The sequence below is a fragment of the Halichoerus grypus genome, chromosome 3 (assembly GCF_964656455.1).
Source record: "Halichoerus grypus chromosome 3, mHalGry1.hap1.1, whole genome shotgun sequence".
Taxonomy (NCBI): Eukaryota; Metazoa; Chordata; class Mammalia; order Carnivora; family Phocidae; genus Halichoerus; species Halichoerus grypus.
The window spans coordinates 39,397,182-39,413,445 of NC_135714.1; the positions used below are offsets into that span (position 1 = coordinate 39,397,182).

The 16,264-nt window shown below is 38.8% G+C and overlaps 1 pseudogene; it reads left to right on the forward strand.

Moving 5' to 3' along the window:
* The first annotated feature begins 1,625 nt into the window (after positions 1-1,625).
* On the forward strand, positions 1,626-2,335 carry LOC118538621 (synaptonemal complex protein 3 pseudogene; annotated as a pseudogene).
* Positions 2,336-16,264: the final 13,929 nt, after the last annotated feature.

The following is a 16,264-nucleotide window of genomic DNA, read 5'->3' on the forward strand; positions in this document are numbered from 1 at the left end:
GACACATAGATCAATGGAACAGGATAGAGAGCCCAGAAATGGACCCTCAACTATATGGTCAACTAATCTTTGACAAAGCAGGAAAGAATGTCCAGTGGAAAAAAGACAGTCTCTTCAACAAATGGTGTTGGGAAAATTGGACAGCCACATGCAGAAGAATGAAACTGGACCATTTCCTTACACCACACACAAAAGTGGCCTAAAAATGGTTGGAAGAGCTAAATGTGAGACAGGAGTCCAACAAAATCCTAAAGGAGAACATAGGCAGCAACCTCTTCGACCTCAGCTGCAGCAACTTCTTCCTAGAAACATCGCCAAAGGCAAGGGAAGCCAGGGCAAAAATGAACTATTGGGAGTTCATCAAGATAAGAAGCTTTTGCACAGCAAAAGAAACAGTCAACAAAACCAAAAGACAACCGACAGAATGGGAGAAGATATTTGCAAATGACATATCAGATAAAGGGCTAGTATCCAAAATCTATAAAGAACTTCTTAAACTCAACACCCAAAGAACAAATGATCCAATCAAGAAATGGGCAGAAGACATGAACATTTTTCCAAAGGAGACATCCAAATGGCCAACAGACACATGAAAGAGTATTCAACATCGCTCGGCATCAGGGAAATCCAAATCAAAACCTCAATGAGATACCACCTCACACCAGTCAGAATGGCTAAAATTAACAAGTCAGGAAACGACAGATGTTGGCGGGTATGCGGAGAAAGGGGAACCCTCCTACACTGTCAGTGGGAATGCAAGCTGGTGCAGCCACTCTGGAAAACAGTATGGAGGTTCCTCAAGAAGTTGAAAATAGAGCTACCCTACGACCCAGCAATTGCACTACTGGGTATTTACCCCAAAGATACAAATGTAGTGATCTGAAGGGGTACATGCACCCCGATGTTTATAGCAGCAATGTCCACAATAGCCAAACTATGGAAGGAGCCAAGATGTCCATTGACAGATGAATAGATAAAGAAGAAGTGGTATATATATACAATGGAATATTATGCAGCCATCAAAAGGAATGAGATCTTGCCATTTGCAACGACGTGGATGGAACTGGAGGGTATTATGCTGAGCGAAATAAGTCAATCAGAGAAAGACATGTATCATATGATCTCACTGATATGAGGAATTCTTAATCACAGGAAACAAACTGAGGGTCACTGGAGTGCAGGGGAGGGGTGGGAAGGATGGGGTGGCTGGGTGATAGACATTGGGGAGGGTATGTGCTATAGTGAGCGCTGTGAATTGTGTAAGACTGTTGAATCACAGACCTGTATCTCTGAAACAAATAATACATTATATGTTAAAAAAAAGAAGGTAGTAGGAAGGGAAAAATGAAGGGGGGAAATCAGAGGGACGGACGAATCATGAGAGACTATGGACTCTGAGAAACAAACTGAGGGTTCTAGAGGGGAGGAGATGGGGGGAGGGTTTAGCCTGGTGATGGGTATTAAGGAGGGCACGTACTGAATGGAGCACTGGGTGTTATACGCAAACAATGAATCATGGAACACTACATCAAAAACTAATGATGTATGAGTTGCTTCAGAGGAGCGTCACGCTAGCCAAGCGTGAGCCTCAGATTTATTTTTTAAAAGTCAGAAAACATCTAAATATGGTGCCCTCTGGAAGAAAACATACAGGGAAATATGGGAAGCCATCAATGGAGGATCAGGTTATAAGAGCCTATGACTTTGAGAAAGAAGATAAAAAAGATCTGAGTGGTTCAGAGGAGGATGTTACTGAAGGGAAGACTCCAGTAATTGATAAGCATGGGAAGAAAAGGACTTCTGCAGCAATATTTGAAGATATGGGGGGTGAAGTACAAAATATGCTGGAAAGATTTGGAGCTTACATTAACAAGGCTCTTCTTGCCAAGAGAAAAAGACTAGAATTGTATACAAAGGCTTCTCTCAAAACTAGTAACCAGAAAATTGAACATGTTTGGAAAACCCAACAAGAGCAAAGGCAGAAGCTTAACCAAGAATATTCTCAGCAGTTTCTGACTTTGTTTCAGCAATGGGATATAGATATGCAGAAAGCTGAGGAACAAGAAGAAAAACTAGCTAACATGTTTTGACAGCAACAAAAGGTTTTTCAACAATCTAGAATTGTTCAGAGCCAGAGACTGAAAACAATTAGACAGTTATATGAGCAGTTCATAAAGAGTATGGAGGACTTGGAGAAGAATCATGATAATCTACTTACTGGTGCACAAAATGAACTTAGAAAAGAAATGGCTATGTTGCAAAAACAATTATGATGGAAACTCAGCAGCAAGAGATGGCAAGTGTTCGAAAGTCTCTTCAGTCCATGTTATTCTGATGACTCTTTGAAGGAAGAACTTGAACCTAAGTAATATGATACAATTATAACATTAGCTATGAGGCATGTAATTCTTTGAGTGGTTTAAAATTTCTAGTTTAAAATAATACATCATGTTAATTGTTAGCTTAAGTGCAAGAACCCTCCTTCTGTTAACCTTCACATAAAGCTGAACAGTTATGTGAGTAGTAGCAATTCCTAAATTATATATACCAAGCTTCCAGCTCTTCAATAGTTAATAGTGAATTTTTCTCTTTAATATTTGTCAATTAACTTTTAGCAATAAAGATGATTTAATTTCAAAAAAAAAAAACTAATGATGTAATGTATGGTGATTAACATAACATAATAAAAAAAAAAAGACCAGAGATCTCATATTTTTTTTTAATTTGGCCTAGTTCTATGGTTTTCAGAACTGCTTAGAACACATTATCCACTCACCAGCTCTGTCCCTGTGAAAACAGACTAATTTTTACCCCCTGAGTCATACAGAACTGAATCTAGATGCCCAAGTCCTATGAAGGACCAGATCCCATGGCCCTCATCATCAGAGGTGCAAAACCACCCATCCCTCAGTATAGCTGCTCCTTTGGGGGTAAGAAATAGACCTTTTCCTGAGTTTCCATGCTTCCATGCTTCCTCCCAGGCCAGATATGGCATAACGGAGGATTACTACCTCACCGCAGCCAGACAGTAAGAGATATGTTTTAGAAATGGCCTGTCTGTAGTATTTTTCAATTTCTTTCTGGAGCTCACATTTCAAAATTACCTTTAAAACCTTGATCTAATTAAGTAAAGCCTCAATTACCTGGGATCTTTAAATACATAAGTTTTCTATTCTCTACCTTTCAGAGAGATGGAAAAATCATAAGAAAATAAGTAGACTGTCAAGAATTAAATTTATAAAATATTGCCAGAGAATGTTTTGGAATTCTGAAAAATGTGGAATCTTCTACAGTTTCTATAGTTTAGAATATTTTGCCTTGAGAATGCAAGTCTTGGCCCTCATGATCAGTTTTCAAAGACGTGGATGTTATCCCTCATAGGATAGTGTAAGTAACATCATTTCAAGAGCAAAAAAATCAGAATAGAAAGGAGATTCAAGTTGATATTTCATTCATGAAAAACCTAATTAACAACAACAACAACAAAAACCCTGTTCCCTGACCATTCCAAGGTTTTGCTAAGCACAGGCTATCCTTGACCTACAATAGCTCTGAAAGTGGTAATATTCATCCAAAGATACTGTCTATAAAGAGACTAATATCAGCTTGCTACTTCTTAATGTACAGCATCAGATGTAGAGAGATATATTGATTATTTCTATTTCGAATAGGGTTTGTTTAAATTATAACCAAAGATCAGGCAAACTTGAGGTAATATATAAACTGTTTAAGAGTAACAGAGTATTTTGGGAAATGTGGAAGTTAATTCTACCTTCATAACGTGATACCATGCTATTGATCTTCTTAAATAGCAAAATGGCTATATTCTTAAATACAATTATGAAATTATGTAGACTTAGTTAACATAGGACAGTTAATCAACAGTCTGTGAATTTTAGCCACATACAAATATTACTACCCCAAGGTTATTCTAATTCATATGTTGATCTGGTAGATTTAGTAAAATTCCATTTATTACTTTGAAGTTTATGATATGAGCAAGTCAAATGTCAAAACATTCTTAAACCAAAATGACAGCACACATTTCAGTGGATGGGATTTTATGCAAAATTATGGCAGAATTCAATAACCGTCTGTCCTACCAAAAAAGATTTGCTTACAATGTTAAAAACAATTCAAAAGAAAAATTCATCCCAAACCCAAACTATGTATTGGTTTGAGACTAACTTAGCACCTTAGTTCTCTAGGCAGGACGCCGATGAACCGCAAATGTATTCTGGACTCTGCTGCTTCGGTGGCGCAGAGGATGACAAGGTCACTCTGACTGGTTTGGCCTGAGCAGGACACAGAAGCTCCCTCTAAACTCTGTGGGGATATTACGCTGTCACATGTTAATACACTCACAGTCCTGAAGAAAATCCAGACACCAAGTCTCCACTTGCTGCTAGATAGTCAGCTTGGAACATTGTCTTGTACAACCATCACTCCAAAATGTGATCTGAATTGTTTTCTCAGTATTAAAGAAAGAGCTAATCCAACCCACTTCCACTGTCTATCCACTGAGCAAAAACAAGCCAACTGTTACCCCATATTTAAGAAGTAAATCTGCCAGTGCTAGGTGCTTTCCTCTCTGTTCTCAATAAACTATGAAAGTATTCCCTACATGAATTAAAAGATTTATTGAATAAGAGATCAGTGATTTAGATACACTCAAACCAGACATCTGTTAATTCTCCAAATATTAGCTCCCACTCTACCAATAAGCAAAATGCCTCCAAAATCATCCACCAGTGAATTATGCCAAACCCAAATGTCTTTTGTTGTAATGTTTGTTTTTAATGTTCCAAGAGGCATGAAGAACAAGCATCTGGTTTTCAGTAAGTCTTTTCATCCCATTTTCTGGTATTTAATTGATGCATACAAAGTTCAAAGAACTCATGAGCGCTCTCAAAATGAAATTACTCCATTCACACCAAAACACATGGTTCTGCAAGCCAACCATACTCATATTTTCTCCTTTGAAAATTAACATAACAGCAGCACCAGATAGTACCCCCATCCCAAGTCTCATATTCACACATCCCAGAATGGATGCTCAGTACAGAGACTAAATAGCGACAAATATTTTTCCTGTTGAGGAGACTAATAATAATAACCCAGTATCCAGGCAGCATATCAATTCAGTGTTTCTGTTTTGAGGGTAGCATTGTTTAGCCAAAGTCTGAAATATGACAGGGAAGACTGGAATGTTTCAGAAGCAACTTGTACAATATTGTCTCCACCACTGAAAATCTAGGTGACCTTATAAAGCCTTCACTGAGTCCCAAACATATTTCCATATCTGTAAGTAAAGGGTGAAAAATAAATGTCTTGCGCCAACCACAAATATTCCAAAAATAAAATGAAATTGGTAAGGCAAAGGAAAAGAAGAATAACAATGTGTCTTTCAAGTTCGGAAAGCTCTAAGAATCCTGATTTCTCTCCAACACATTGTGTGGAGTTTGCTCAATTTGGGCTCTGGAGGAAAGTTATAATAATCTTTATTCCAGGGAGGAGATGTCTTCAGAGGCAATAGGAAAACCTTTTAAGATAAACCTCATTTTCTTCAGAGCAAGGTGGGAGGCTCATATTTCTGTTCAGTTACAGAAGATGATCTCAGAACAAAACAACAAGCAACTCCGCATCTAGACAAGCTAGATAAATAGGGCCCTGGGTCCTTTTTGTGAGATGACTTTGCCCCTAATCTCAAACATGTCAATGTTACCATTTTGTGGCAGGCAAAAATCTTCAAGTAATAAAAGATTCCTTTTAAAGTAGATACAACATCAGATATCTTTCTGCATATATTAAAGCGTCTCAAAGCCTTTTCAGTATATTGCTTTGGAAACAATGACGACTACAGAGGGAAAAGATAGGAGGGTTGGATTATCCATCCCTCAGGAAATTAAATGTTTGACATTTATTCGTTAAAATGTTTTAAATTTCACATCCCAATTATAAGTTACTGTATTTCGAAGGATGCTATAGCAAAATCCAGAGACGCCTAACATATTGTCAAACGAAGCCAATTTCATGGAGCATTAAGAAAACTGTTGAGTGTGGGCAACTCTCAAAGACCTAATTGACTCACTGATCCTATGACAATGGAAATGTTGTGACTTTAAAAAAATCAAACAGATTGGCAAAGTGAGTACAGGACTAAAATATTGACTCCCTACAGCTGAAAACAATCAGGGAATGCATACAGGACAAAATGGATTTTATGCTCTACAACAATCCATTTCAGGCATTTCAATGCAAAGTAAAACACAAACAGATGTTGAAAACAGTTAACCTACTGAACCTACCTGCTAAAAGGAATCCTGCAGTAAAAAAAAAAAGAAAAAAGGTACAAGTAAAGATTTTATGTGTTAGATGAAGCAGCAATTTCTTTCTGAATACCTGGAGCAAAGGGATGAATTCCAAACTTAACATTCATCATTTGTTTTGCTATATTTCATGAACATTCTGGTTGGAAAATACAGAGAAGTTCTGTGTTATGTTCCATGACAAAACATGTCTATGCCACATGTTAAGATCTAATTAATTTGACTTATTCTGCTCATGCTTATTTAGCACCTATTCTGTGCACAGCTGGGCTACAGGAATATAAAGATGAGAAAGACATAGTCCCTGCCCTCCAGGAGTTGACAGCCTACCTCCCAGGAGAGGCACAACTTCACGAGTGACTTCAAAACCCAGGGACAGGACAGTAATACACATATGTAGAAAGGACAACAAGTCAACCATAAGAGTGGAGTAAACTAGGGCACAGTCAGGTCACACTGTTACGTTTTTAAAAATATGTAAGCTTTTACTTTTGCGCCAAGATGGAACAAGAGTATTTCTTGAGCATTTGGGTCTCAAAGCTTGTGTGTATTGGTTGAGGGAGGAGGGAAGCCAAAGGAAATCAACATAATTGACATTTTAAGCAGGGCAATTTTTCACTGATGGGACTCTCACACATATTTCAGGACATTTGGCATCCCTGGACACCACCTAATAAATGCCAGCAGTAACTTTCCCCCCCACCCCATCCCAGGCATTGTGACCCACGATGCATCCTCCATTATTTCCAAATGCCCCCAGGGTACTACAGTTTCTGGTTGAGAAGCATTTGGGCTGTCTAGCAGGCATCTATTGAACACGTACTGCACGGTCAGCTCAATGCCCTGGATGCAAGGTAAAGTCCTCGGTTAGCAAATTTCTCCCACATTCTATAGGCATTAACTAACACTGAGAGTTAATATCTTTAAGTAAACACTGAGAGTTTATACCTTTTTTCCAAAGAGAGATGGTATAATTTTTGAGATCAAACATCATGTCTCTTAATTGTGACCATCATCCTACCTGGCATATAAAAGGACACAGAATCTTAATGTCAACATTAATTAAAGAGGAGAAGCATAATTTATTAAGCCTTTCAAAACCTAACGTCTACTACATTAAACCAGGAATGGCAAGGAAGAGTAAGGAGTAGTATCTGGGGGTAAATACACATGGGGTGATTATTTCGTGGGCAGCCAGGGCATGAGGCCTTAAGCTTTGCTGGACCTGTGCCAAGTGGGGTTCATGCAGGATCTTAGACTTTGGACAATCTTTGCAGCCTCTGCCCCCAAGCTACATAGCTGTAACTTGGCCTAGGGTTTCAGGTGAGGCTGAGGTAGGATCAAACCTTTGTAGTTCTGGAGGTGAGCAGAACAAAACGTGCTGTTTGGAAACTACAAAGCAGCTGAGATGCTTCGGCTCTCCAGGAGTAGACGTGAACTTCTGGTTTTGACTATTTGTGCCTGTCTTAGAATAGATATTGAAGAAAGGCTGCCCCAGGTTCCATTTCTTATTATGTTGTTTTAAACTATAGTCAGGGCCATGGAAAGAAACCAGTAAGTGGAGGTAACAACACCTCAGATGTACGGGGCTTATCCAAAGGCCTTAGCCATCCTCCATCACATGGTCCTAATCCACCCTGGATTTGCTAAATAACCTTTGACGCTGGCCTTAGATTTAGAGGCTAGTTCATGGATTCTGTCAGGGAAAGGTGGCAGATTTTGTTTCAAAACAAACAAAAAGAATGATGTCTTTATCATCTTGTATTCCATCTTCCCGAGGTGAAGTAGGAACACAACTAAATAAAATTTTTATAAATGCGATCTTAAAAAGGCCACTTAAAAAGCCTGTGCTTTGAACATTCTGTCTTGACAAAATCAGTTTAACTCAGGGAGTCAAAGGAGATGTGGAATGGTTTAAAAAACATACTTCAGTCTTATTTCCAAAACAACAAACTAATGAAGCTAGAGGCAGAAAGAGATTTCCTTAAGAGAAAGGCTGAGACTTGAGCCAATGAGCTGAGCAGAAAGGAAGAAGAAAACATGACTCTGAAGATCTAGATAAAGACTAGCAAAGTTGCACCCAGGTCTACTACTGTTAAAGAGGCTATTAGAAAGGGGAAGATAGTTTTGGTGGTTATTAGCTAATAATATATGCTTGGAACCCAAAGAAATCAAACAGAGGAAGAAGGGTAAGATCTCAAAGAATAAATGAATTAATTGCCCCCAAGGAGGCAAGCACCGGAGAAATTACTGAAAGCTGGCCTCTTAAACCTGCCAGCGGACTGTTCATTGCAAGAGCAATTCGGAAACCGTGCTTTCTAGATTGTACAGCTATGCCAAGTGGCTACTGAAAACAGTATTCATGGAACACACAGTCTATCAGAGGAGAAAGAGAGTAAATGGTTATACAAATCTTCTTTCAATATAATTGTGTTAAGTGCTACATAGAGTAACTACTGGGTAAATAATTTGTGGTAATGTGAAAATGAACATACAAAACTAACTTCCACTTTTTCATGAAAACTTAACATGTTATTCTTAACTACAACAGGAAACAGTCTAATACTGAAAATACTTCAGTGACAAGGAATTCTAATGAATATTTACTTATTAGCACTCAAAACTGAATTACTAGAATTATTTCACCCATAATTAAATAATTTACCTTCCCCATTGCTTTCTAATGATGGTTTCAAATGTTTTTAATATGTTAATTCATATTTACAATATAATCTGTGCCGCTTAATAGTTATGGTCATAGTCCAAAGTATTAAGAATTATAAAACATTTCTTAAAATTATAAAGTTGATGATGAAAAAGATGACTTTTCAGAATATAAATCTCATTGGCCCAGCCATCATATCTTTAAATTTTGTTTTGATATCTTTCCACAGTTAGTATTCCCAAGTAAAAGAACATTTTAAAAATCAGTTTATGATTGTAGCAAAAAGGATAAAATGGGGCACCTGGGTGGCTCAGTCATTAAGCGTCTGTCTTCAGCTCAGGTCATGATCCCAGGGTCCTGGGATCGAGCCCCGCATCGGGCTCCCTGCTCCGCGGGAAGCCTGCTTCTCCCTCTCCCACTCCCCCTGCTTGTGTTCCCTCTCTCGCTGTGTCTCTCTCTCTGTCAAATAAATAAATAAACTCTTAAAAAAAAAAAAGGATAAAATACCTAGGAATAAATTTAACTAAGGAAATGAAAGACCTATACTCTGAAAACCATAAGACATTGATGAAATAAATTAAAGATGACACAAACAAATATAAAGATCTACCATGCTCATGGATTAGAAAAATTAATATTGCTAAAATGTCCATACTCTCATAAGCAATTTACAGATTCAATGCAATTCCTATCAAAATACCAAGAGCATTCTTCACAGAACTAGAATAATCCTAAAATTTGTATAGGACCACAAAAGACCTGGAATAGCTAAAGCAATTGAGAAAGAAGGACAAAGCTGGGGGTATCCCAATCCCAGATTTCAAGATATAATACAGAGGAACTGTAATCAAGACAGTGTGATACTGGCACAAAAATAGACACATAGATCAATGGAACAGAACAGAGAACCCAGAAATAAACCCACACTTACATGGTCAATTAATCTATGAAAAAGGAGGCAAGAATATACAGTAAGAAAAAGTCTTTTCAATAAATGGTGGTGGGAAAATTGGATAGCTACATGCAAAAGAATGAAACTGGACTTTCTTAAACCACTGTTTTACACCATATACAAAAATGAACTCAAAATAGATGATAGACCTGAAACCATAAAACTCCTAAAAGAAAACAAAGGCAATAATCTCTTTGACATCAGCCTTAGCAACATGTTTTTAGATGGGTCTCCTAAAGCAAGTGAAACAAAAGCAAAATTAAACTATTGGGACTACACAAAAATAAAAAGCTTTTGCATACCAAAGAAAACTATCAACAAAACAAAGAGGCAACCTACGGAATGGGAGAAGATATTTGCAAATGATTTATCCAATAAGGGATTAATATCCAAAATATATAAAGAAGTGATACAACTCAACACCAAAAAACCTCCCAAACCTGAATAGACGTTTTTCCGAAGAAGACATACAGATGGCTAAAAGACACATGAAAAGATGCTCAACATCACTAATCATCAGGGAAATGCAAGTAAAAACTGCAATGAGATATCATTTTGCACCTGTCAGAATGGATAGTATCAAAATGACAAGAATTAACAAGTGTTGGTGAGGATGTGAAGAAAATGGAACCCTCATGCACTCTTGGTGGGAATATAAATTGGTGCAGCCCCTGTGGAAAACAGTATGGAGATGCCTCAAAAATTAAAAATAGAAATACCATATTATCCAGTAATTCCATTATTGGGTATTTACTCAAAGAAAACAAAAATATTAATTTGAAAAGATATATGCACTTTTATGTTTATTGTAGCATTATTTACAATAGCCAAGGTATAGAAGCAACTCAAGTGTCTGTCAATAGATGAATGGATAAAAAAAAATAGTGGAATATTAGTCAGCCATAAAAAGAATAAGATCTTGCCATTTGTGACAACATGGATGATCTAGAGGGTATTATGCTAAGTGAAGTAAGTCAGAAAAGACAAATGCCATATGATTTCACTTACATGTGGAATCTAAAAAAAAACAAAATAAATGAACAGACAGACAGACTTAAATACAGAGAACAAACTGGTGGTTGTCAGAGGGAAAGTGGGTGGGAGGATGGGCAAATAGGTGAAAGGGAAATTTTTTAAAATTATAATATATTATTTCATAAAGAATAACATTTGCCAATTCTCCTGAATTGCTTTCCAGTGCTAAAGTTGTCCATACTTTGAGACAAAACCAAACATATAAATAATAAATGTTTTAAAATATGTAGTATGTTTTGAATGTATTTAATTTGCTTATGAAAAGGCACACCTCTGAATCCAAATTAGGAGACTAAACTAGTAAAAAAAAGGTATTTTTAAATGTTTAGTAATTGCCTAAATGCAGTGTATTGACATTTACCTTTACGAAGATGCAATTAAAAATCATGATTGTGAACTAAGTGATTATAAATAATCCTGTTTTCATATGAAGAACTTAGAAAAAATTCTCCTTTTGGAAATGTAAGATTGTGTATTAACAGTGTACTTTTTGTTTACTGCCTCCCCCCCAAAAAAAGTTGCCGTGATTACAAATAATCTTGGTGTCGATACAAACATAAAAAGTTTTAAATCTCCTGAAATTATTAAGTAAAATGTATTTACTTTTTTCTCCTTTTTTAAAAATTTGAAACAACCACCTATTTATAGGAAAGGTGGAAGTACAATACAAAGAACTATTTTTCTGAACCATTTCATAAGTTGCCAACTGGAGCCCTATCACTCTGGACAGTGGACATTTCCTACAAACAGGACATTCTCCTACATAACTACAGCACAACCACCAAAACCAGGAAATTACACTGATAGACTTCTACCATCTAATTCTCAGAACTCACTCAGGTTTTACCAATAGTCCCAATAATACCCCTTTTACCAAAAGAGTCTAATTTAGAATTGGATGTCACACTTGGTTTTCATGTTTCCTTTGTCTCCTTCAGTCTTCCTTTGACCTCCATAACTTTGACGCTTTTGTAAATTACAGACCAGTTATTTTGTGGAGTGTTGAGTTGTGGTTTAGGATTAAATTCAGACGTCTGTAGCAGAAATATCACAAAAGTGATCCTATATTCTTCTCATTGCCTCCTATCAACGTATTCCTTTGCTGATACAATCACATCAATCACGTGGTATCTGCCAAGCCTCCCTCCTACAATATTACTCTCTTCCTCTCCCCCACTCATCTGTGTAATCAATAAGTATTTTGTGGTGAGGTATTGAAATTATGTAACTATCCCATCCCTTCAAATTTTCAGTTTATCCTTTTTTTGGCACGTGCATGAACTCTTGGTTTCCTATTTTATTCAATGGTTTATCGTCTGTTACCACCATTACTTATTTTGACACTAAACGGCTTTCCATTTGGCCAGTGGGAGCCAAGTCAGTCTGCGTGCTATTGTTCCTTGAGCCCTTTTTTGCTTTCTGGAACAAGATGGCTGTTTCAGACTCATCTTGTACTTTCCCTGCCTCACCCTTGGAATTAGCCATTTCTCCAAGAACCTTGGTTCCTTTTTGTAAAAAATGGTATCTAAAACCTAGAGCTGGCTGTCCCTTGGAACCCACAGGGTGTGCTCACTGCTCTTAGGTTGTCACTGTTCCCAGTGTCTTTCAGCAGACCAGAGCCACAGGGGGAAATGTATTTATCTTTTGTCCGCATATACATACACACATTACATCTGTATTTATCTATTCTTATATGTTGAAACATACATTTATACCCGTATCTCCAATTCCAATCCCATATTACAGAGTTCTAGATTTAGCTTTCTGCCTTTCTTTATCTTTAACTCCTTTTTCCCACAGCAAGAGACGTGGCTTATTCTTGTGTGTAATTATTTGATCAGTCCTCCAGGCTGCAACAAGTCTCCCGGCCCCATCTCCGCCCCATCTCCGCATGGGGCGCCAGGCTCACGCTGTCTGAGCTCTGACACCCTGCCTCGGCTGCCCCCACGCTTGGTTGCCTTCTTCATCCCACTCAAGCTCTGACCCCACACCCAGGCTGACCCCATACCCACCCCTCCTTTCCCTACTTGGGCTCCAACACACCCCGCAGGGCACCACTCCACAGCCAAGCTCTTGGCCACTGCACTGCCCCCGGTTTCAGGACTCGGCTCTTCACCAAGGGGCAAGAATAGGAAGATCCAAACAAAGGTGTGAAATCTATAGAAGGCAATCGTGTTCTTCCTTTGTTCACTCTCTTCCCACTTCGATAAAAAAGATGGATAAGATGACAAGATCTGGGTCCTTCAGCCTTCTCCCCTACCTTGAAGTCAGGAGGCTGTGAGGGTGTGTATTGTGTGTTTCACGTCTGATGCTGCAGCAGCCAGACCACCACAGAAGCTCTGCGTTCATCGCTTCCGATCTGACTTGACCAATGTACGGGCCACACTGCAGAGCATTCAACACTCTATTAAGAGGGAAAAGGTCAAATTGGATAATTTGTTATATTTTCCCTTTGTCTTTGAGAAATGTGAGTGGAGAAACAACAAACTTTTTAAAAAGAAAAGCTCGCTTTTAAAAATTAAAAAAATAATAAATACAAATTTAAAGAAATTTTGTTTTAATTTTTAAAAATTTTTAATAAAAATTACAATAGTTATCCCATGAGTTTTGTTTACTTCCACTAGGAAGAATATTAATTTTTCTGGAAAGAAGGTATTTTTCACCTGTTGGGAAAGCTCTCTCCAAGGAAGAAAGGAAGAGCGTTGCCTGCTTTTAGGAGTTTCTGACACAAAATGATTGGAGAATATTATTAGTTAGGATTATTTATCTCTTATCCAGAGAGAATTTTTGTTCTTCTTTATTGACAGTCCGTTGATAGAGGTCAAGTCAAAACAATCCAAATGAAAAGTGTGGGTGCTAGACAGGAGGGAGTGAGGAAGACCATCAGAGGTGGCCCCAAGATGACCCACACCACTGACCCTGGCACATAAATCAGCTCTTGCAGGTCTTTCCAAGGGACCACTTGACTTTCTTGCCAAGGACACCTTTGGAAAGGCTCATTTCTGTTTCAATTTCAGAAAGCATGGGAAGCTCAACTGTATTGTTATGCAGAAGATGGTAGCATAAAAACCACCATTAGCCGGTTTAGGACTATAGTTACCAATTCCGGAATTTACAGTAAAAAAGAAAAAGAAAAAAAAACACAAAGACCAGGAGAGAGGAAGCTAGTCTCTAAAATTTGCCCTAACTCCTCCGCAGGATGAACCCGGACAAAGCCTAAGTTCTTCATCCCTTCCTGGCTTGATTCTCCTACCTGCCCCCTTGCCTGGAACTGGTCATCTCCAGTGGGCCGCTGGGTGTGAGCACTTTGAGGGGCCTCCCTAGGGCTATTTTTAACTTGGTATTTTCTGTTTATAGCCTTTCCACTGGGGCAGCCCCAGGTCTGGGGGATTCACTCCAGCTGGGAAATCTGAGAAGACAGCTGGCCTGTATGGCAAATGAGGTATTTTTAGCTGAGACTTGGGGATCTCAGGATTGACCTCAGGGTGGGAGACCCAAAAGAGCCATGCAAGAGGAGAGGTGCCCACTCTCAAGTTCCTTAGCAATGGGGCCGCTCAGCTTATTGTTGGAAGAGGAGTGTGTGTATACCCTGGTGGGCGAGGGGAGGCCGGCCTCGGGGCCTTCCCCGCAGTAACGCCGTACCCTCCCCACGGAGGCCAGGCCTGGGATGCCCTCCTGCAGGCCAGGGATTCCCAGGGACCTCCCAACACCTCCCTGCCCACCTGCTCCATCTGCATTCCCTGGAACTTGTTAGAAATGCAAATTCTAGGGTCCCACCCGGCGATGGGTGATTCTCATGCTCACTAAACGTTGAGAATTAGCGGTCCAATCATGTTCACTAGCATTCACAGATAAAAGTATAAGAATAAGGGGCGCCTGGGTGGCTCAGTCATTGGGCATCTGCCTTCAGCTCAGTTCGTGTCTCTCTCTGTCAAATAAATAAATAAATAATATCTTTGGGGGAAAGAAAAGTATAAGACTTTACCCCTACCAAACCCACAGGGCAATACTTTTTTTAAAATTGATAGACATTATTTTCAGCACATTTTTAGATTTAAGAAACTATTGAGTGGATAGTAGAGAGAGCCAGTAAGTTTTTCCACACCATTTTTCCCTCCTGTGTACTATAACCTCTCTCCACTGTTCAGTCTCAAGGACAATGACATCAACTGAGTTTTGTCATCAAAGGCTGCACTTGAGTCAGTCAGAAACACTCCACTGCTCAGGGAGGATGGCTATAATGGGTAGCAATCCTAGGAATGACAGCGCATTGCTACCCTAGCCCAGGCTGGGATGAAGCCAATAACCATAACTGTCTAAGATGATGGAGCCAGACAAACACCTTCTCAAATCAGTCTTAGAAAGATGTTAACATTAGACTATTAGTAAGGAATTCGTCTCCTTTGGCTGCTGTAACCAATTACCACAGTGGCTGACAACAACACACACTTAATTTCCTTTTAATGCTGGAAGTCAGAAGTCTGAAATCAGGGTCACTGGGCCAAAGTCAAGGTGTCAGCAAAGCTGCTTCCTTTGGAAGTCTCTCAGGGGAGAATCTGTTTCCTTGCCTTTTCCAGCTTTTAGTGGTTGTCTGTCTGTAGGCCATGGCTGGTGGACCTTCCTGCATCTTGAAAACACTTCTTTCCAACCTCCACACCCACCATCTCATTGCTTCCTTCTCTGACTCTGACTCTCCTGCCCAAGGACATGGGGATTATAGCAGGTCCTCCCAGATAATCCAGGATAATCTCCCCATCTCAGAATCTTAACTAATCACATCTGCAAAGTCCTTTTTGCCACATAAGAGTGCATTCACAGGTCCCGGGAAATAAGACATGGATATATTTGGGGGGCCACTATTCAACCTACCATAGTCCATATGGTCCGTACTATCCAATATGGTAGACACGAGCCACATGTGGTTACTGAGCATAGAAATGTGACCCATCTGACTGGGGATGTGCTGTAAGAGTATTGAAATTTGAAGACTTATTATTTAAAAAAAAAAGTAATATATTTCATGAATAATTTTTGTATGGATTCCAGGTTAAAATTATAAAATCCTAGACACAGTGAGTTAAATAAAATACATTAACATCAATCTGTTTCTTTTTACTTTTTCAAATGTAGCCACTTGACAGTTTTCTATTATACATGTGGCCGACATTATATTTCTAAGGGATGATGCTACTGTACACCACAAAGGGAAGCAGGGTGATGTTACATTTCAATTGCTTTATTTTTGTCATACTCATAAGGGAGCCCAGACAAAGAAAACAACAT